Source organism: Lissotriton helveticus, chromosome 1_1 (genome assembly GCF_964261635.1).
Source record: "Lissotriton helveticus chromosome 1_1, aLisHel1.1, whole genome shotgun sequence".
In the NCBI taxonomy this organism is placed as follows: Eukaryota; Metazoa; Chordata; class Amphibia; order Caudata; family Salamandridae; genus Lissotriton; species Lissotriton helveticus.
In genome coordinates, this window is record NC_136057.1 from 5,766,453 (window position 1) to 5,787,828 (window position 21,376).

General features: G+C 44.0%; 1 protein-coding gene across 1 annotated transcript in view; it reads left to right on the forward strand.

Moving 5' to 3' along the window:
* LOC144806278 (collagen alpha-1(XII) chain-like) overlaps nucleotides 1-7,569 on the forward strand; it is a 655,546-nt gene extending 647,977 nt beyond the window's left edge. Inside the window, exon 9 of the transcript XR_013606560.1 lies at nucleotides 7,434-7,569. The gene's annotated coding sequence lies outside the window, so the exon portion shown is untranslated. The remainder of the gene's footprint in view (nucleotides 1-7,433) is intronic.
* The last annotated feature ends 13,807 nt before the right edge of the window (nucleotides 7,570-21,376 follow it).

The following is a 21,376-nucleotide window of genomic DNA, read 5'->3' on the forward strand; positions in this document are numbered from 1 at the left end:
GGCGTTAAGTCCGCCAGCCGCATACGGAAGCATTAGTGTATCAAAGGCAACTCACAGGGACTTACCGGCCCACGCCAGTTTGATCATCAAGGACCGCAGTTCGCGAAACAGTTGTTGAGGGACCACGATTGGTATATTCAGAAACAAAAAAAGTAGGCGAGGTAGTACAACCATTTTCATTAAAGATACTCTGCCAGCCAATGACATTGGGTGCCATATTCATCTGCCCACGTCATCCCCTATCTTCCCTATTAGTGTACCATAATTGGCCCTGAGTACCTCTTCGGCATCAGAGTGCACCTGAATGCCTAGGTATCGCACCGGTTCAGTAGTCCACTGGAGTGGGAACTCAAGCAGAAATTACACCGTAGTAGGCATCAATTGGAACAAAATGGATTTATTCCAATTGATGCTTATGCCAGATAATCCCCGAAGCGTAGTACCTCCCTTATCGCAGGGGATAGGTGAGTCTCAGGGTCCCTAATGTATAAAAGTGTGTCGTTCACATATGCCGAGACAATGAGGTTATAATGAGGAAAGCGAAGCCCTCTGTGACTGTTTTTTTTGCGCAGTGCCCGCAGCAGTGGCTCAACAGCTATCGCATACAGCAGCGGGAACAGCGGGCAGCCCTGCCTCGTGCCACGGCAGATCGAAAATGGGGCAGAAACCACATCTCTAGTGCAAACAACAGCCACTGGGGAGTTGTATAGGACCGACACCATTTCTAAGAATTCCGCTCCGACCCCAATGCGACGCAACACCGCATACATGAATTTCCATTCGATGGAATCGAAAGCCTTTTCGGCATCGAGGAACAGCGCTGCAGCTTTGAACTCCGGCCGAACAGGCTGCAGCGCTCCAAAAACCGTGCGTAGATTTTGTGTGAGCGTGTGGCTCAGGATTAACCCAGCCTCTTCAGGGCCAATTAGATGTGGGAGGAACAGAGATAGACGGTTAGCAAGGACCTTCGCATACTGCTTAGTGTCCACATTGATCGGGGGAGCCGACGGTAAAAGGCGCATCTATGGGGGTCCTTGCTGGGCTTCAAAAGGGTAATAATTAATGCCTTGCACATAGATGGGGGCATAATGGCATTCGCAGCCATGTTATGGAACAAAGTATGTGGAATGAGGAGCTCGCTGAAGGCTTGATAAAAGGAGACTGTGAGGCCGTCAAGCTCAGGTACACTGCCCTCACACATTGAACCCAGAGCAAGATGAATCTCCGCCGCTTCAATGGGCCGCATTGAAAACTTCCTGTGCCAATTTTGTAGCCATGGAAGCTGAAAATATTCCAAGTAATTAGTGATGTTGTCGTCGCTTGGGGCAAGTTTGGAGCTGTGGAGCTCCTGGTAGTGGGTTAGGAATTGCATATTAATGTAAGTGGGCCGCGTCAGGGTCGACCCATCATCACCCTCTACCTCGGCAGCATCAAGCGTGTCCAGTCGCCAGCTGGCCATTGCTGCCAGAACTGTGCCAGGCCGATCAGTCTCACCATAAGCTCTATTTGCCCATGTGCTTGACCTCGCTGTCTGCTGCTCATGGAATTTGACCAACGTAGTCTTAAGCAGGTCTCGCAACTCAGGGTCATCAGAGTGGAGCAGGCATGATTCTATATCGGAGAGCCGAGTTCCCAGCATTGCAATCTGATCGCGAATAGCTCGGGTACGCCTGCATGTTTACTAATAGCAATACCCCTAATGAAAACCTTAAATGCTTCCCACACTGTCCTAAAGGAATCAACCGACCCCACATTTGTCTCGAAGAACCCAGAAATAGCCTCAAGCAGCTTGGAATGAAAAATAGAGTCCAGTAATCAATAGGGCAGGAACGGCCACAAGAACAGAGGTGGAATACGAGGAGGTACCGTAACCATAAACGGGCAGTGATCAGAGAAAGAGCGAGCTAATACTGTACAATTCAGCTCCTTAGGCAATAAGGATTGTGAGATAAACCAGTAATCAATACGCATGTGGATATCATACTGTGCTGAGTAATGCGTATACCCTCCGCTAGTCGCAGAGTGAGAACGCCAAACATCTGCCAATTGGAGCTGCAGGGCAATATCTTCCACCGTCCTCGCTGATGCAGAGAGCTGGCGGCCGGCCCTCTGGAGCGATCCAGTGTCGTATCCATTATACAATTAAAGTCTCCCCGCCAGAAAATCGGCAAAGCACAATGTTTTTTAAGTAAATCAAAAAGGGAATGATAAAACCCCAGGTCATCATAATTAGGACCGTAGGAATTGCCTACAGGGAACTCCCATTGTGGGCTGTGACAGTGGGAAATGACGAACCAACCCGCAGAATCTGTGAATAAAGGTGCTATTTTGAAGCCAGCCTTAAGGTTAAGCCAGGTTAAAACACCCCTTGCAAGGGAGGTAAAGCAACCAGCATGGGAGACCCCCACCAAATTTTTGCTAGCATGGAGCCCAGCACTCGGGGGCAGGTGTGTTTCCTGAAGCAGCGCCACATAGAACTCCTTGCGCTTTAAATAGGCTATAATCTTCCTCACATTGTACTGGTCATTGAGACCTCGAACATTCCACGACACAAAAGTCAGACTAGCAGATGATTGGGAACTAGTACGATTGTCACTCATATTGAACACAGACACCAGCAAGGTGAATCGCAACCTTCACTGCATCAAGTTTTATATCGATCAGAAAGACACCATTCATGCACGTACTCCAAAGAGCAAGGGGAAGATGGAAGAAATATCTGCCCATCACGTACAAAGTAGAAAAATTGGCAATCCAAACATCACTAAAAGAAGGAAAAACAATCCACAAGCACTTACCACCCCCCACCCACGCCTTGCAAAGCCCAACTCTGTGAAGGAAAGCTTCAACCAACCCGAACAACACAATAAGACAACCCAAATGAAAGGCAAACCCACCCACCACCCTTTAAGATCCCAAGCCCACTGGAAGCGGATCAGCAGTTAACTCAGTGGGGCGGATGTTGCTCAGCCACACAAACTGAGCCAAGCCGCCACTCAAACACCACTTGCAAGTAACAAACCCACTGTAACCTCAAAGAGGCAAAGATAAAGAGATAGCAAATAACCAGAGCAACTTTGCCCAAGAGGGCCCAGGCCAACAGTAAGAGAACAATTCATTGAGGGACAGTGTGGTAACCCGGCCACTCACACCGGGAAGCCATGAAGGCAAAATAGAGAGAACCACACAAGGGGGAAGAAATACTACGCATCAGCAGAGCGTTACTAAGAGCACCATTTGCGCAGCAGGGCCAACAGCGGGCCAGCAGGGAACAGCTTAATATGTGGCAACACTATTAACAGTCATAAAGGGAGGCATATGAAGCACGCAGATAAGATACCACAATGCTCTAAGTCATTATCATCCGGGTACCCAGTAGCAGCATTCTGTGAGGAAGAGGCTTGTTGACTGCTCTAATGTTTTTTGGCTATTTCCCAATTGCAGAAGGCTTTTTGCAGGGATTGTGGGTCGGAGTAAATCCTGGGATTCCCACCAAAAAGGATCTTCAGGCGTGCTGGATATAGCATGGCATAATCAATGTGGTGGTCCCGCAGTTTGCGTGTCAGTGTCGTGAACTGCTGCTGTGCCTCATCCTGTACTTTGAATGTGAAGTCAGGGAATAGAGAAATGTCCGATCCCTCATATCTCAAGGATCCCAGGTTGGGACCAGAGCCCGAGGGAGCGATGCGCCCTCTCAGCAACAATTAGGTGAGAGAAAGTGTCAGCGCCCAGAAGAGAGCTCAGCAGGCGCTCTACAAACTGCTCCATGTTCCCTGTTGCTGTGGTCTCCATCAGGCCAGTGATGCGCAGGTTGAAATGGCGCGATCGTGCCTCCAAGTCCTCTGTTATGTAGTGTAGAGCCACAAGAGCTTGCTCCATCCACTTCTGCACATCTCCCGCATAAGTCTGGGCCGCCTCTACCTCAGTGATGTGGCGCTCTGCCATATCCAGGTGCTCAGAATGTTTATCTACACGCTCAGAGGCCAGATCCATTCTGTAGGCCAGCGTGTCAATCTCAGAGTCTATGGCAGTGAGGCCCGCTGCATGGATGCAATAATCTGTTTGATAGCCCCCACAGGATCGTTAGGTGGGGCTTCAGCCTCAGGGGGGGCCCCATCTGCTCCCTCTGCCTCTTCCTCGTTACAATGGGATTTGCGCTGTTCAAATTGTAGTTTGGCTTGGGTGCGATCAACTTTCCCCATAATGGCAGTAGGTAGAGCAGGTAGGACGGAGGAGGGAGGTGCAGGACAACCAGACCAGGAGGCAAAACTCACCAGTGCTCGCCAGCGGGTCTCGTCACCGCAGGAGGGATGGCACCTGGGGAAATCCCAGGGTCAGCTGCGTAAATGGGCCACTGAAGGCAGGCAGGCGCAGCCCAGACAGCAGCGGGCACAAAGAGTATGGGTGCCCACCTCCAGGAGCGCCACCGGTCGCCCCGAGCCCAGGGGTCAGGCAGGCAGAGGGGTCATATGGGGGGGTGATCAGGAGGCAGAACTACAAAGCAGATCCAGGCACCACGAACACACCAGCGTCTCCACCAAGCCGAGGGACAAAATGGCCGCTCGCCAAAGAAGAATGCCAGGTCCAGTCAGCCATGCAGTGCGGCGGTGCCAGGCATCAGCAAGGGGGCCCCTGCAGGCCGGCCCCAAGGCTGCATGGGACCACAGCAGGCAGCTCTAGAGAAGCCTGACTCGGCCACACAGCAGGTCGCGTCCCAAAGCCCTTGTTGCAGCAGCAGGGGCGGCACAGGACAGGCGCCGCACCAACAGGGACCGGCGCGGATGTCAAGAGGGCCGGCCGGCGCCAAACTTGGAGTCGCGGAGCAAAGGCCGCATCACGTCGCAGCCGCTGAGCTCCCGCAATGCGCGAGACTGACGGCGCGGACAGCAACTTGTTGCCCGTCCGGGATCGCGGGCTCTCGGGCAGCAGATGACGGCGTTTATCTTGCAGTCACGGTGGAATTATGACCAGATCATGAACAAATGGTGGCAGTGATGAGTGGAGCTCCAAGAAAGCGCGGTCTTTTCCAGCCGGGCAAGCTCCGCCCCCCCTTTGTTCTGTCAGTTCATGGAATAAATCAACATTAATCTTGGCACAAAAGCAACATTATATAATCTGTAGTTAAGCATAATTTAGAACATCTTCAGACATTCTACCTAAAAACTAAAACAACTGAAAACTAAAACAATAAGCATTTGCAATGCAACATGTCTTGCATTACTGAAAGTCTGAGCTCTTGGCGGTGCTTTTTTTTCGCACCGCCAAAAGCTCAAACGTTCAGTGGTGCGAGACCTTTTGCATTACAAATGCTTGTTTAGAATTATTTTCAATACTGAAGGCTCTTGAGATGTCTTAAGATATCTCTGGGCCGGACCAAAAAATGTATCTGCTCCACAGAGCTCAAGTGCATGCCCGCATCTACTGAGTGCTACGTGCCCGCATCTCGTAAGTGCTACATAAGTGTAAGCATGATAATGATGGTATGCAAGAAATGTCGTTAAGAAAAGGCCATTGGCAAATCGTTGAATATAAGAGGTCTGAATCAATGTCCCACTTTCTCATCTCCTCCATATTTACAGAAGCCAAAATCGTATTCATAGTGACCTAAAGTTAGTATTACAAATGTTTTAATGACAATGCAATGCTCTAAGGATATTTCTCTTTACCTTGTCTACCTTACATTAATTATAGAGATTTTATCATCACCTTTGTTTTTAGAGGAAATAAAACATGTTAATTTATATGTAGGTTGCTAGTGCACTATACCAGCAAATCTCTCTGGTTTCCTGGATTTTTGAAACTTTGCCACTTGCCTGACAGTCTGCCCGTGGCTCTTCCTGCCCGAATTTGCCCATACTCGCCTTTGCAGAACCCCTGGTGGGACGAGGGTCCCAGGGTTAATTGCTGCCATCTCATCGCCATCTGCACACTCTGGGGTGGACTCCACCGCACCGCAGGACCACACCGTTGCCATGAGTGGGGGAGAGGCTGGGCCAACGTGCTCATAGCGCAGCCTCTCACCCCATGGCGCGGGACGCGTGCGGGATGTAGCCCGAACGAAGCCCGGACCAAGGGCTGGCCTGTCTGAGCACGTCCGAGACCAGACGGGGCCAGGCCGGGCCCACCCTCTAAGCTGTTTACTACTACAAGCAGGGGCGGCTCTAGGCTGATGGTGGCCCTGGGCAGGGAGCGTAGGTAGGGGGCCGGAAGAGGGGGTCCGGGCGGGGCGGAGCGCGCAGGCCAGTAAAGAGGGGAGGGGTCAGGGTGTTTAGAAGTGGAACAGAGCTGGAGGCCGCCAAATCCCTGCCAGGGGCCACCACGCAAATATGTATCCATCCTCAGAGGATTAATATATTAAGGATATATATTGGCGTGGTGGCCCCTGGGGTTTGGTGGCCCTGTGCAGGTGCACAGCTTGACGTGTATCTAACAAGGACCCCCTGATTATATTAATTTTGTAGTTCCTAGGTCAGGGAAATTAATACAATCGAAAGGCAACAACCTAGGCAACTAATTTCTCAAACACACTAATAGTGAATTAAATGAACAATTGGCTGAGACTGACTGTGAGACTTAAGTGTTTTTATTTAACAGTTACACAATTAATAAATCATTATTAAAACGTAATCATAAAGGTTAAAATTTCATATAAGATTTCTAAAAACATATGAAAACATAAGTAAATTCATCAATAATAAATCAGTGGCGAGAAATGAGTCTCTACGCGCGTTTCGGCGTCCAGCGCCTTCTTCATGGAGTAGCCACACAATTTCTAAAGAGTGAAAATATACATAGATTATATATACATAGTGACACAATATATGCAATTTATACAAGTTTAGTAAAATCTTCAATTTTAATCTCTACAGCCATTTTAGTCCAGTTTAACAATTTAAAAAACAACAGTAGTTTCCATTGTTCAATTTTATTTTTGTCATTTCCTTACAATTTCTCTCTGCGTCCATAAAGACATCTGTCTTAACTTGGGACTTGAAAGAAGTGGGATACGAGATTACAAGATAGATTACCATATTTTTATGAAGGAATTCATACTTCAGTAGTTTGGAAAGCATTTGATATGCTTCAGACGACGTATAGCCACTCAATTAGTATAGGAAAAGATAAAAGAATGGTCTTTTGAGGGCTCATTTATGATGCTTTCTTGATGAGAAAAGACGATCAAATGGCATGAAAATTAAATTAACTAGCTTTTATATAGTCCAAACGAAATCAAGTTGTTTGTTTCTCTTATTTTGTAAGTGTTTTTCTTAAATAATGGTTTGTTATTTACGTCTGTAATACTTACAATAGAGATCACTTATTTGACACTGGTCAAGACGGTTCTCTACTTTTTAGGTGAATCGTTTTGGATACCGTGTTACATGAGCTTGGGTATAAAATTATCTCAATTATTATTTATATTTATATTTCAGATGAGAGCGTCAGATTCCAGGTATTGTTTTAAAAATGTTTTTACCTGATTGACCAGGACCCAAGTAGTAAGTTCCCGCTGGCCGGAGCCCTTTAAATGAAGAAATGCCGGATAAGCTTCCTTATGTCGGAATCAACCTCAGTTGCGTCTGGTATCTGTTTAAAAATACCTAAAGCCGGCCCTGCTACAAGGTCAGTCAAGTTTGATGTACGGTTGGCCCCAGAGAAGCCGTAATTAATTAGGGTGGTTAAATCTTGTAAATTCTTTTGATTCCCTTACCATAATGGGAAGTATAGAGAGAATGAGTTTGTGTGAGGGGAAAGGGAAAACTGTACAGCTGTCTGGCAGTATTGCGGGGACTCCTGCTCAGTTCCTTACTAGAGCCAGCTCTGTTCTTGCTCACGAGATTGCGCTGACAGAGCGCCGTCTATCTATGGATATACAAACAGCTAAACGATCATCCTTGGGTGCCAGAGCTTGTGCACGCACCCCAGACTGTTCCCTGGCTACAGATACTGATCCCCTTGCTATTGGAAGCAATCTTGGATTACCCATGAATAACTTGCTGGAATCACAAGGCGGACAGGAACACAAAATTCTTTACTATCTGTTGAAACGGTTGAAGTGATTCGAAGTACCCCACCCCCAGGCATTGCAACACGATCAGCCCCCCATGGTAAAGTTATTCCCCCAGCACCAACCTCAGATCCTTCGCAAAAGAGGAAGCGGGCAGGGCGTCCACAGAAACAGAAACCGTCAAAAATTAAAAAGGACAAATAAAAACGGTGGAACTGTAGTTTTACCTCCCACAGTAATGGTGGATCTACAGTCAAGTGCGCCAAATTTATATGCGGACTTTTACTTAGACGTGTTGGGCGATTCCTCTGTAAAAAATATCGATAATATGTGGTCCAGATTGGAACTTTTAATTACATCATCTCTGTCCCCAATTTTGAATAGGTTGTCCAAAATAGAGGAAAAACTAACTGCTTTTGAATTTAAGGTCATGCAGAATTTTGGTAACCTGGAGGGTTTCATAGTACCTAGTAAAAGGGTAATGGCTAGTAGACCTGATGAATCTGCTAATGTGGTATCTGGTAACCCTTCTTCCTCTAACTCGCATGTAGTAAGTCAAACATCTCCAACATCAAACGCGCCTGGTAGGAATGTGGATGTTGTGGGCAAACATGATGTTGGCACAGTACATGTGGGTGACCCAGGGGTTAACGTTGGTGGTTTCACCCAGACCAGCTCTGGTGTTCAGGGAGGGAAAGTACGTGGATCATGTGTGAGGCCTAGGGGTGATGAATTACCTGGTTCAATATTGGGGCCTCAGCTTCAAGAGTCGCAACAGATGCTTAGGGGAATGGTTCATGGCTCAGCTTTAGAGGGCCCTCAGGTCTTACACCTTCCCCCAGCTACCGCGCCGCTGGTAGTGGTCTTCCGCAACGTCCCAGTTTTACAGGAGGGCCAGATAGAAACTACTGACCAACTGATGGCAAAAACCATGCATTGGTTCCCCACTCACCTGAAAAATGTCGGGTGTGGGATCTGGACATCTGTAAACAGATGATCATGGCTAGAATTGTGTCTGGATTGAACATTCTAGGAAGGAAGGAAGAGGGGACTGTATTGTTGCAAACTTTAACAACGAGCGAGTTGTGGGACTTTTGTTGAACCGTTTAAGGAGCATAAATTTAGAGTTTAGTTCTAGAAAAATTTGCCTTTTGCCATTGGTTTTTTTTTATTGACCCCATTTTGCTCAGAATGGATGGTGGACGCCTAGGGCACCAAACAACAAGAGAGCATTACAGGGATTTACCCAGAGACCACCCCTTTTAAATGTAGTTAATGGATTTGCTCCATTGTCTGATTTAGACAGTTGTGATTGACTACATCCCTTGAGTCCTACCCTGCCGGAGAACCTCATTAGTCAGTCTCCCCCGTCTCCTGTGACTAACTTTCCCATCCAGTTAGATTTATCAGAGGATGCAGGGAGGAATATGTGTCAGAATACTGAAGGTAGTGAGGGCTTACCGCAGAGACCGAGACAAATTGTTTTAGCCAACCACAGTATGAATGTCTGAATATAATGACCCGGAATATAGCTGAGGTAAGAAATAAATTGCAGGATGTAAACTGGTTAAAAAGTGTTGAATATTGTGACATGGTTCTAATACAGGAGACATGGCTTACAGAGGAGTTTTTCGTAAATGGTTTTAAGACGATCGCAACAAATGCTACCCCATCTAAGTCAGGCAGGGCTAGTGGTGGTTTAGCAGTACTGATTTCATTGTCTTCTAGACTAATTTTAAAAAAACTCTACACAAAGGCGCCAAACTTCCAGTTTTTATTTTTCTCAGTAGAAGGATTGCAGGATATTATAGTTATTTTTTTATAATAATATTTTTAATGTATCGAGGCACAAGGTCATTATAACCTTGGACAAAGGGCTGATGGACTTCATGAAGATCGTAGGTCAGGACTGCTTCCTAATTTGGGCCGGAGACTTTAATATAGAACCTTGTAATCTTATAGCGGGAAATCAATGTGGTTATGAAAAGGAGCAAGGTAGTGCCCCTGTACATTTTCCACATAACAATTATGGTGAAAATATAAACTTTGTTATGTCTAAGTATAAGCTAGAAATTACAGAGAAGTTTTTAAAAGGGAGTGGACGTGAGGATAGAGGCAATATCTACACCTTCGAAGGAGTAATATCGTCCTCATGTATCAACCACTTCATTACTTCAATAAACCTTAGGCCCCTTATATCTCAATGTCTTGTCTCCCCAAGATTATTGAGTGCTCACCATCCTGTGTTAATAAGTTTGAGAACCCCTACTAGAAAACAGCTTCACTTGTATGTCCACGAAATGGATATAAAACACAGGGGGAGAATGGGATTTCAATCAAATGGGCAGGCGTGGATCCAGAAGTCTTTACAAATAGAATCCTGTTAAAAATTAATGATTATATTAGAACCTGTCTAGATGAATGCGCAAACAGGATAGATATAGTTAAGGCTTTTCTAGGTATTTCTGCTGTAATTTCTGATAAATTGCGAAAGAATTGTAAGACAACTGTATAACATACCCCAAGATGGTTCGACAACCAATGCTCTAGATTAAAAAGAGAATTAAAGTCTGCATTAAAAACTATCCCGCGCAATAGGGAGGAGATAAGCAAATTACGGAAATCATACAAAGAAGCCCTCACACAGAGAAAATCAGAGATTAGGGAGAATGCGTGGGAGAATTTGATTACAGCCGCTGGCCTTAAAGATTCAGTTTTATTTTGGAAAACGTTGGATCAACCTTTCTTCAAAGATGTTAAATCAGTAAAAATTGACACAGTAGTGACCCCTGCAGAATGGTTAATTCATTTTGAGGCAATTTTTAACGAATCCAATCAGGGTATTTTAAACAATGAGGATAAAACTGTGATAACTTTAAATAAAACCAAAGTAGGGTGCATAAGCCAAGATGAGATTAGAACAGCCCTTACGAATATCGCAAGTGACAAGGCGTCAGGCCCCGATGGAGTTCCAATCAATGTATTTAAATATAACACGGAACTTTGGGTACCCATTTTGCTTAATTTTTTTAATGCAACAATTGATGGGGTGATACCAGCCACATGGGCGGAGAGCTTGATAGTCCCCATTTTTAAAAAGGGGGATTGAGGCAGTGCTAGTTGCTACCGCCCAATATCTTTGCTTGACTCAACATCTAAAGTCATGGGCTGAATGCTGTTGGCCAGGTTAGTAACTGAAAAGAATATTTTATCTGTAGCTCAGTATGGCTTCAGATGTGGCGTTGGGACAGTTGAGCAGTGTCTGAATTTAGAATTAATAATAGAAAAATTCACTTTTGCAAGGGAGGGCTCCCTCCACCTCTGCTTTGTAGATTTGTCAAGCGCATTCGACTCGATGAATCCTTCAAAGTTAAGGGAGACACTGAGAGGGATGGGTGCCCCGGAGGACATTATTGGTTGTTTACTTCAGATCTATGCTCCACTTTTAGCAAAGATTCGTTATGGAATACATGGGGAATGCACGAAGCACTTTAAAATTAGTCGCAGAATAAAACAGGGGTGCAATCTTGCTCCGCTTATGTTTTCACTCTATATAAATGGTGTTGATATTCTGTTACAAAATTTAGGGGTTGATGTCCCAATGATTGGTAAGCGGGCCACACCCCTATTATTGTACAGCAGATTCTGCTGTCCTAATTTCTAGGACAGCAAACGACTTACAGACCCTGATGGATAGATTTACAAGTTTTATGACGGAGAAACATTTAAAAATTAACATGAGTAAGAACTTGGTTATGTCCTGCGGTAAAGGAAACATTAAAACAAAATCACATTTCAACAACGGGACAGTAATAGAGAGAACATTTACATTTTCCTACTTAGGGATTCTTTTTAATAGTAAGGTTACTTGGAACACACACGTTACTCTATGCAAACTGAAATTTGTGAAAATAGTGGAGGCTATTTTTGGATTCTCCCAAAAAAATTGGTAATAAACCGGTTCGGGAGATTCTTAAATTATGAGGAGCAAAGTGAATTACAGGGACTTGTTATGGGGGGGCCCTATGGGGCCAGATGGATACCATGCCTTTACAGATCCTTGAAAACAACTTCTTAAGACGCTTACTAGCCGTTTCGGCTGCTACTCCCTCCATAATCTTGCATAGAGAAACCGGAACACCGTATATACAGAACTCGATTAGTATGGCCGCTTTAAATTTGTGGCATCGTGTCTGGACTAGGGAAGAAACTCACAGTACGAGGGATATTATTTTAGAATGTTTGTCCCAAGACGGATGTAAGAGAATACCATGGTTAAGTTATATTATTGGCCTTCTAGAAGAATGCAATCTAACTGTGAATGATATTCAACCAGGAGATGCGCAATATATCAGTAAGGTTGAATTAAAAAGGAGATTGCTAAGTGCAAGAGCAGCCGTAAGAGAAGAGGCTTCAAGTTCTAAGAAAACTGTTATATCTTATCTTGAGGGACCTATTGCTATGGGCCTACAACCATACCTCGTTTTTATGACGAATGTACAACATAGATTCTACCTAGCCAGATTAAGGTTGAGCACATTACATTATTTATTTGCCTTCCCCAAAAGGGGTAAGTGGTGCTCTAAACTTCCAAACTGTTCGTGTGATGGTAGGTCCAAACAAAGTATCCCTTCACTTCCTGTTATTTTGTAAATTTTATATAGATATTAGGAAAAAGTATCTCCGTCCTTTTTTTAAGGTTAATAGCCTGTTCTCCTATAAACTAGCTTTTTCAATTTTTTACGGAATTTGGAAAAAACTTCAGTCTGCAATGGAGTAATTTGCTATATAAAGCTGACAATGAAACAATGGAATGATTTAGCTTACTTAGAAAAATTGAATGATGAACTAATGTAAGCATATTTGTATAGAGATCCCGCATATTTTTAACTACGTTACAATGCTGTGTCTTCAATATACTATTTGGACAAATTCTAGTCTTGATTATAAAAAAATTTTAATGTATTTTATAGTATGCTTTTGTGGACATTTTCTGTATGATCGGAATAAAGCTTTATTTGACTTTGACTTTGATCTCTCTTTGTACTTTCATTGCTGTTGCTTTGTCTTTGGCAACAATAAGCTATGAACCTTCTCTTTGAATTTACCAGCTTGAACTTTGCAATTAAGTACTAATAATACATCAATAATTATATAATTACATCTAAACATGTGCGGCATTGTGATTGTTTTACTTTTAGTAATAGTTGATCAACAGCAATGTATCTGTTGTATTTACCATAGACAATGATGATCCATGGTTGATGATGATCCATAGCTAATGATGATCCATAAACAATGATGATCCAGAGCTAATGATGATCCATAGCTAATGATGATCCATAGATAATGATGATCCATAGCTAATGATGATCCATAGCTAATGATGATCCATAGCTAATGATGATCCATAGACAATGATGATCCATAGCTAATGATGATCCATAGCTAATGATGATCCATAGCTAATGAAGATCCTTAGACAATGATGATCCATAGAAAATGATGATCCTTAGACAATGATGATCCATGGTTAATGATGATCCATAGACAATGATGATCCATAGAAAATGAGGATCCTTAGACAATGATGATCCATAGCTAATGATCATCCATAAACAATGATGATCCAGAGCTAATGATGATCCATAGCTAATGATGATCCATAGATAATGATGATCCATAGCTAATGATGATCCATAGACAATGATGATACATAAACAATGATGATCCATAGACAATGATGATCCATAGACAATGATGATACATAGACAATGATGATCCTTAGACAATGATGATCCATAATCAATGATGATACATAGACAATGATGATCCTTAGACAATGATGATCCATAGACAATGATGATCCAGAGCTAATGATGATCCATAGCTAATGATGATCCATAAACAATGATGATCCATAATCAATGATGATACATAAACAATAATGATCCATAGCTAATGATGATCCATAGCTAATGATGATCCATAAACAATGATGATCCATAATCAATGATGATCCATAAACAATAATGATCCATAGCTAATGATGATCCATAGCTAATGATGATCCATAAACAATGATGATCCATAATCAATGATGATCCAAAGACAATGATGATCCAAAGACAATGATGATCCATAAACAATAATGATCCATAGACAATGATGATCCAAAGACAATGATGATCCATAAACAATAATGATCCATAGACAATGATGATCCATGGTTAATGATGATCCACAGATAATGATGATCCACAGATAATGATGATCCATAGACAATGATGATCCATAGACAATGATGATCCATGGACAATCATGATCCAAAGACAATGATGATCCAAAGACAATGATGATCCATAATCAATGATGATCCAGAGCTAATGATGATCCATAGACAATGATGATCCAAAGACAATGATGATCCATAATCAATGATGATCCAGAGCTAATCATGATCCAAAGACAATAATGATCCACAGACAATGATGATCCAGAGCTAATGATGATCCATAGACAATGATGATCCATAGACAATGATGATCCAGAGATAATGATGATCCATAGACAATGATGATCCATAGATAATGATGATCCACAGACAATGATAATCCATAGCTAATGATGATCCATAGACAATGATGATCCATAAACAATGATAATCCATAGCTTGTGGAAAAGTAAATTTTGCCATGTTCTGTGTCCCTACGTGTCATCCATCATATGTTATCTGTGCATGATTAATATGCCCATGTATTCCCTATGTTCGATTAAAGACGCAATTACAGTTGTGTCCATCTCTAGTATGTCAGTTTCCAGTTCTCGTGAATACTACGAATATCAGGCCTATGTAAAGCTACGTTGCCACGTTTCTCAGTGTGCACGTTATTTCATTATAAAGTCCCCGTTTCTAGGCCTCAAAAGGGCCCGGACACCAGATTCAGCTCCTGTCTCCTGAAGCCTCACTGAGGAGCGATACAGCCCCCACCTGTATCCCTGACCCTTCACTTACTTCCTGCCTCGCAGTGCCCGGCTCAGCCTAGCTCTGCCTCTGAGTCTGCCAAGAGTATGTTATGATTCCAGTTATCAGTTCAGTCCTCCTTCTCTGCATTCCTAAGCTACTGAACTGCATCAATAGTTTCCGTCATTGTCTAGCCTTTACGTCTCCACGTAGGAGAAATACTGCATTTAATGGTCATTTAATATTCTTCATCACGCACTACATGTAGAATAATGCATGCTCCAGTCTTAGAGTCCGTTAGCCTCTCCCCTCCTGACTCTTAGTTCATATCAACATGTTCTCAAAACATCAGATACTAGATACTGCTTAGGTACATGTCGCCCTGACTCTCCAGACTTCAGTCTCTGCTCCTAGCACAGAGTTCGTAGCCCCCAGCTTCTCCTAGTAACACGTCATTGCCAGTTTGCGCGCACCATTAGGTCAGAGGTCCCGGCTCCTTAGGTAGCCCCCTCCATGTTTCCGCCCCATTCATGACATATTCTGTTACGTTTGCATCACATGTCTATGTATACGCCTCTGTTACACCTACTTTCACCCTTATCTTTCGTGACTGCTATTGACCACACCCACTGCTCCGCCTATCATATGTATTGTAATGCAACTGTTTTAGTATATATGATCGTGTATTGTTATTAAATGTTACGCCAGTCCTTTCTCCAGAGCACGCCGATTCCGACCCTGCCCCCGGCAGCGCTGCCATCCTGTTCCCGTGCAGGTTGTCCTGTTCCTGTCCTTTATGCTGTAATAAACCTGCAAACTCCTACTACCTCGAATCTTGACTCTTATTTTATTGAGCTATCTGTTATTGCTAAGTCCAGACAAACCTAGATCCGGTATTATTTATTTATATACCACATAATGGCGCCCGAATAGGGACTTGCCCTTTCCCCACGCGTCGGTGAAGCCACGCCGACCCCCTGACCCTCTGCAGTCGTGACGGAACTCTTCTGCGCACCGGCAGATATTTCTGCTTCAAGTATCCCTCAGGCCCACGGAGGAGACGGAGGAGGCGGTCCAGCATCCAGACGAGACGGTGGAGGAACGCGGCGAGTCCCGACCAGAGCCCAAGCCGAGAGTCCAAGGTCCGAGGTATCCGGAGGCCCACCCGTAACAGAAGTCCGAAGTTCGTCCGTCCGGCGTCGAAGCAGTCCAGTCCAGTCCGAGGCCTTCCGTTCTTGCTGCCCGGTGAGTACCGTTGCTGGGGTAGTATCTAGACAGGGTCAATCTAATTGACTCTGGTCCGTGGGTTGGTGGTACACAGACCCACAAACGAAGTGTCCACTCCGGTGGATGCGGGTCCTGACGTGTCTCTGTATGAGACCGGTAAGTTTCGTACTGTTTCAGCAGTGCATCTAGTTTCTGTTCTAGTCAGTTCTGTTCTCGAGAAAATTCATGTATTCTGTTTTCCGTATTCCAGGTAGTATTCTGTTCGAACTGTTATTCTGAATGTTATTCATGTATTTTAATGTCGTGGTATGAGTGCGAAGTAATTATCGTGTTTTATTGTGTATTGTATTGTGTCCAGATTATAGTTCAGTCATGCCGCTCTTTTCAAAACTGCGTCAGTTAAAAACCAGAAAAGGTCTGCTAGAAGCAGCAGTTCCTGTCCCGCCTAGGGACAGTCCAGGTCATTTTATGTATCAGAAGCATGGCATAAGCGCCATATTGTATCTAGATTTATGGGTAGAGTATACCAAACAGTTAGAGGAAAAGTATAGATGGCCCGTATCGGGTACATGGGATGCCGAGTGCATCATGCGAGTAGAAGAAGCATTATGGAAAAAGAAAGCCAGACAGTCACAGAAAGATGCCATCGAGTTATGGCGCAAAGAATCTCATAAAAGAACCGAAAAAGAAATCAGAAAGTCAGAACTAAGTAGAGAATCCTTGGAACGAGCCCAGGAAAGGGAATTAATCGAGATTGGTGAACGAGTTAAAACAGAACAGTCAGACAGACAGAGGCATGCTCTTATTAAGGGTATGTATCCTCTTCTTGCCGAGGGTTTGCCAAAAGCGACCCCGGAGGCATCCAGTAATTTCCCGCCACCATTAGTTCCGACCAAGCTACGTCACAAACCGACCGCAGCTGATATTTTCATTTCGTCCTACTTGGACGACACAGTCCCAGAATATGCAAATCCCGCTCCGCCAGTCCCTGTAAATCAGGCACTTCCCGCTCCTCCAGACACCGGAGTACCTGTTACGGTACCCCCGGTCCAGCCCGCCATACAAGTCCAGCCTACATTTCCATTTCCCACTCTGCCAGGACGAAGAGCATCAGTAGACGACTCTAGTTTAGGGGCCGCAGGGGGAGGTCCTCCTCAAACCCCGCCGCCACACAAGCGTTTAACGTTAGCCGAATTACATGCACAAGCGTCACAGCGTACGCCCAGATATCAGTCTGTTGCAGAAATAAGAAAAGCCCTTACCGAATGTGGCTATGATCCAGTCCCAGGCGAGGATAGTATGGTTTTGTATTCATTACGCGTGAGAAAGGTGACCGAGTATCTAGTCACCCTACCAGATATGAAAGAAGATCTAGACAGAATATATCGTTTCATCCGTACAGGGAATGATCCAGAAAGTATTAGTGATGTCATGTGCCAAAGAAAAGTTGAAGTCCAGCTCATGATATTAAAGTTTCTGATTAATTGTCTAATAAGGGAACAAGATTATCCGACCAAAGATCGAGCCGAAATGAAAATCCTGACAAGGTGGAGTGATAATATAGCCGAGGGTAAGCACAAGACTATCAGTAGTATAGAGAGTATGTACAAGAAAATCCGTAAAGAAATAATAAGGGTACACGAACAACGTAAAGAAGCACAAGTAAGCGAGAAAGAAAATGACTCTTCTACAGAAGAGGTAGAGGACGAGAATCCCGACAGAATAGCGTATGTAGGAAAATCTAGATTTCCAGATCGCCATTTGCGCCTAGAACATAAGTCAATTTTTCATCATCCAGCACCAGAACAAGGTTCTCTGGAACAAGTATTTCAAGCTACCGATCACATTCTGAAATCACGAATCGGTTATAGCGAGTTAAGTACTATGCATGAACAAGAACTAGTCCGATCAGCAGTCCGATGGATTACTGATTCTACCACTTTTCCAGACGAAATAGTGGCACAAATGTTCCTGAAATTGCCCCCAGCCGAGCAACGACTGGTGGGTATGTATATGATCCAGCACCTCATTACCTTGTATGAGGGTCAACATTCTGACCCAGGTCCGTTACACGATGTCCTGAACGAGTTACTCCAGTATAGATGGAAAGGTTTAGGTACCGATTTAATTAGTGTCATTTTAGAACAGCGCCACAAATACAGAACGTTTCTGAACCCGCATTTTGTTCATGTCTCACCCCCAGAAAGTAAACCCTTTTACATAGACAGACAGAATCCGTTACGAGAAGTGCATCCAGTTAAGACAGACGGTGGTGAAATGCAACGAGTGTTTGTTTACACCCCTATCACAAAGATGGAACTCTTAGAGATGAAAAAGTTAATTCCCTGTCATGATAAAGATCCAGCAGGGTTCCACCGAGAATTAAAAGACATGCTCCGTATGGGAGAATACACGTATCCAGATATCATTAAAATGTTAAAAGTCTTGTTGCCCGCAGGGGTATATGAGAAACTCAAAGAAAAAGAATGGAAGGTGGGAGAGAAAAAGATCGATTGGACAGTCCTAGAAGCTGAAGACAAGGCACGAGTACCAGGTACCGGTCTTGGAGATAAATGTAAAGAATTACCAGAATTATTAATACAAGTTTTGCCCAGGTTATTGACAACTAGAAAAGAAGACTGGGATGCAATCTCAGCCTGTAAACAGAAACCAGACGAAGATATTAGTGATTATTATTCCAGATTTGAGAAATGTTTTACCATAAACAGTGGCCTCAAGACAAGTAGCGAGTCATACCCTCATCTTTTTGTTACTAAATTATTCGAGAATTCAAGTCCACAAATTAAAAACCGAGTTTTGAAAGTCGAAAGTACCTGGCAAGCTAATACCCCGTCCCAGATGTTACAGATGCTTCAATATCACCAGAATAGAATCCGAGAAGAGCAAGATCACGAGAGAAAACGTATGAAAGACACGAAAATGAAAGTACTAGTTGCACAATCTGTTCCTCAAGACAGTCAGAAAAGGGGTCCAAATCAAGCTAGTCATCCTGCAGCTCCCGTTAAAGGAAACTGCAATTATTGTAAACAGCCAGGCCATTTTATAAACGAGTGTGCAGTTCTGAAACATAACATAGCTACCGGTAAGACTAAAGAAAGACCACGTCCGCCGAGACAAGAACAAGTTACACAGACTCCTCAGTCACAGAATGCACCACAGACAGTTACAGCACCGCAGCCTATCGCTGCGACACAGCATGTTACACAGCAGATGTACCAGTATGCACAGTCTGAGTATCCAGAGTATCAGCCATATTCATGAAACAGCCTAGAGAGGGAGGTAGGCTTGCCTCTCATCGAGATACCTGTAGATCAAGAAGGTCCCTATGTTCATAGTCAAGTAATAGGGAAAGACAGAAAGTTTTTGATTGATACAGGGGCAAGTAGGACCACCATCAGTCACGCCGAAGTTCCAGGGGCTCCGCTCTCAGGCTCAAGAAATGTTTCCCTTGGATTTTCAGGAAAACCTATTGTAAATGAAATATCAAAGCCAGTTACTCTAGAAGTAGGTCCATTGTCCCGCACTACTGATCTGTTACTTACTAAGTCATGTCCAGAAAATCTATTAGGTATTAAAACACTGAAAGAATTAGGTGAAGTTATATGCTGTTCCCCAGAGGGAATACGATTGTTCCTACGTGACTTCAAGGGTCACTATGTATTACGAGATTTTGATCCGAGATTGTCTAATGTTCCGCAGCATCTATGGGCGCAAGGTCCAACTGATGTCGGCTTTATGCAAATCACACCCCATCGTGTGACTCTCAAGCCAGGTGTAGTGTTGCCACGAATCAGACAGTACAGATTGCCACCTGAGGCTGTAGCAGCCTTATCCAAAATTATTGACGAGCTCATCGCTCAAGGAGTAGTTGTAGAAACTGACTCCAATGTATGCAATTCTCCGATCATTCCTGTTATGAAACGTACTGATCCAAATGCACCTCCAGTATATCGATTAGTGATTGATCTCCGAGAACTTAATAAATGTATTATTCCCCAGTATCCAGTTGTCCCAGATATCTCTTCCCTGTTGACAGCCATTGATTCCGAAGCCTCATTTTTTACAGTCATAGACCTCAAGAACGCGTTTTTCAGTGTCCCCATTCATCCAGACAGCCAGTTTCTTTTCGGATTTTGTTTAAATGGAAGGAGCTATATGTTCACACGCGCTCCTCAAGGTTTCACAGAAAGTCCTAGTATTTACAGTCAAGCACTCAAGAGACAACTAGACAACATTCACATGCCAACTGACACTGCCCTGCTCCAGTATGTCGATGATCTCCTGATCACAGCCCGTTCTGAACGTGCTTGCGAGCGAGCATCCCTTACAGTCTTGTATTTCCTAGCCGAGATGGGACACAAGGTGTCCCCTTCTAAGCTTCAATTCTGTGTCCAGCAAGTGGTCTACTTAGGACACTTACTGTCCAAGAGGGGTAGGCAGTTGACACCAGACCGTATTCAGTTAATAGCGAGTCTTCCTCAGCCCAAGACCCAGAAGGAGGTACGTGCTTTTATTGGCCTTACTTCTTATTGCAGACAATGGATTCCTCAGTATGCATTTCTAGCCAAGCCACTGATACAGTTAACGACACAGGAGGCAGCCGTATCGACTGTCCTCCCTTGGACATCTGAACATACACTTAGTTTCAATGAGTTAAAGAAAGCCCTATGCCAAGCTCCAGTTCTAGCAACACCGAACTACAGTAAGCCTTTTACACTTTTCGTCACAGAACGCGAAGGTACAGCATTATCTGTTCTCACACAAGATCAAGCAGGACAGTATAAGCCCTGTGCTTATTTTTCGAGCACATTAGATCCTGTAGCCCAGGCTCTGCCTGCGTGCCTCAAGTCAGTTGCAGCCACAGCACTAGCTATCAGACAAAGTGATTCCATAGTATTAGGACACTCCTTGACAGTACAAGTTCCACACTCCGTGGAAGTTCTTTTAAACCGAACACAAACTCAGCACTTGACAATTGCACGTTTAACAGGTTATGAATTGACACTGTTCCAGCCACACATAGAAATCAGACGCTGCAACGTTTTAAATCCTGCTACATTGTTACCATCAGTTACTTCGAATTCTGCCACACACGACTGTGTGGAAGTAGTTAACATTATGACCAAGCCAAGACAAGATCTGACAGATATTCCATT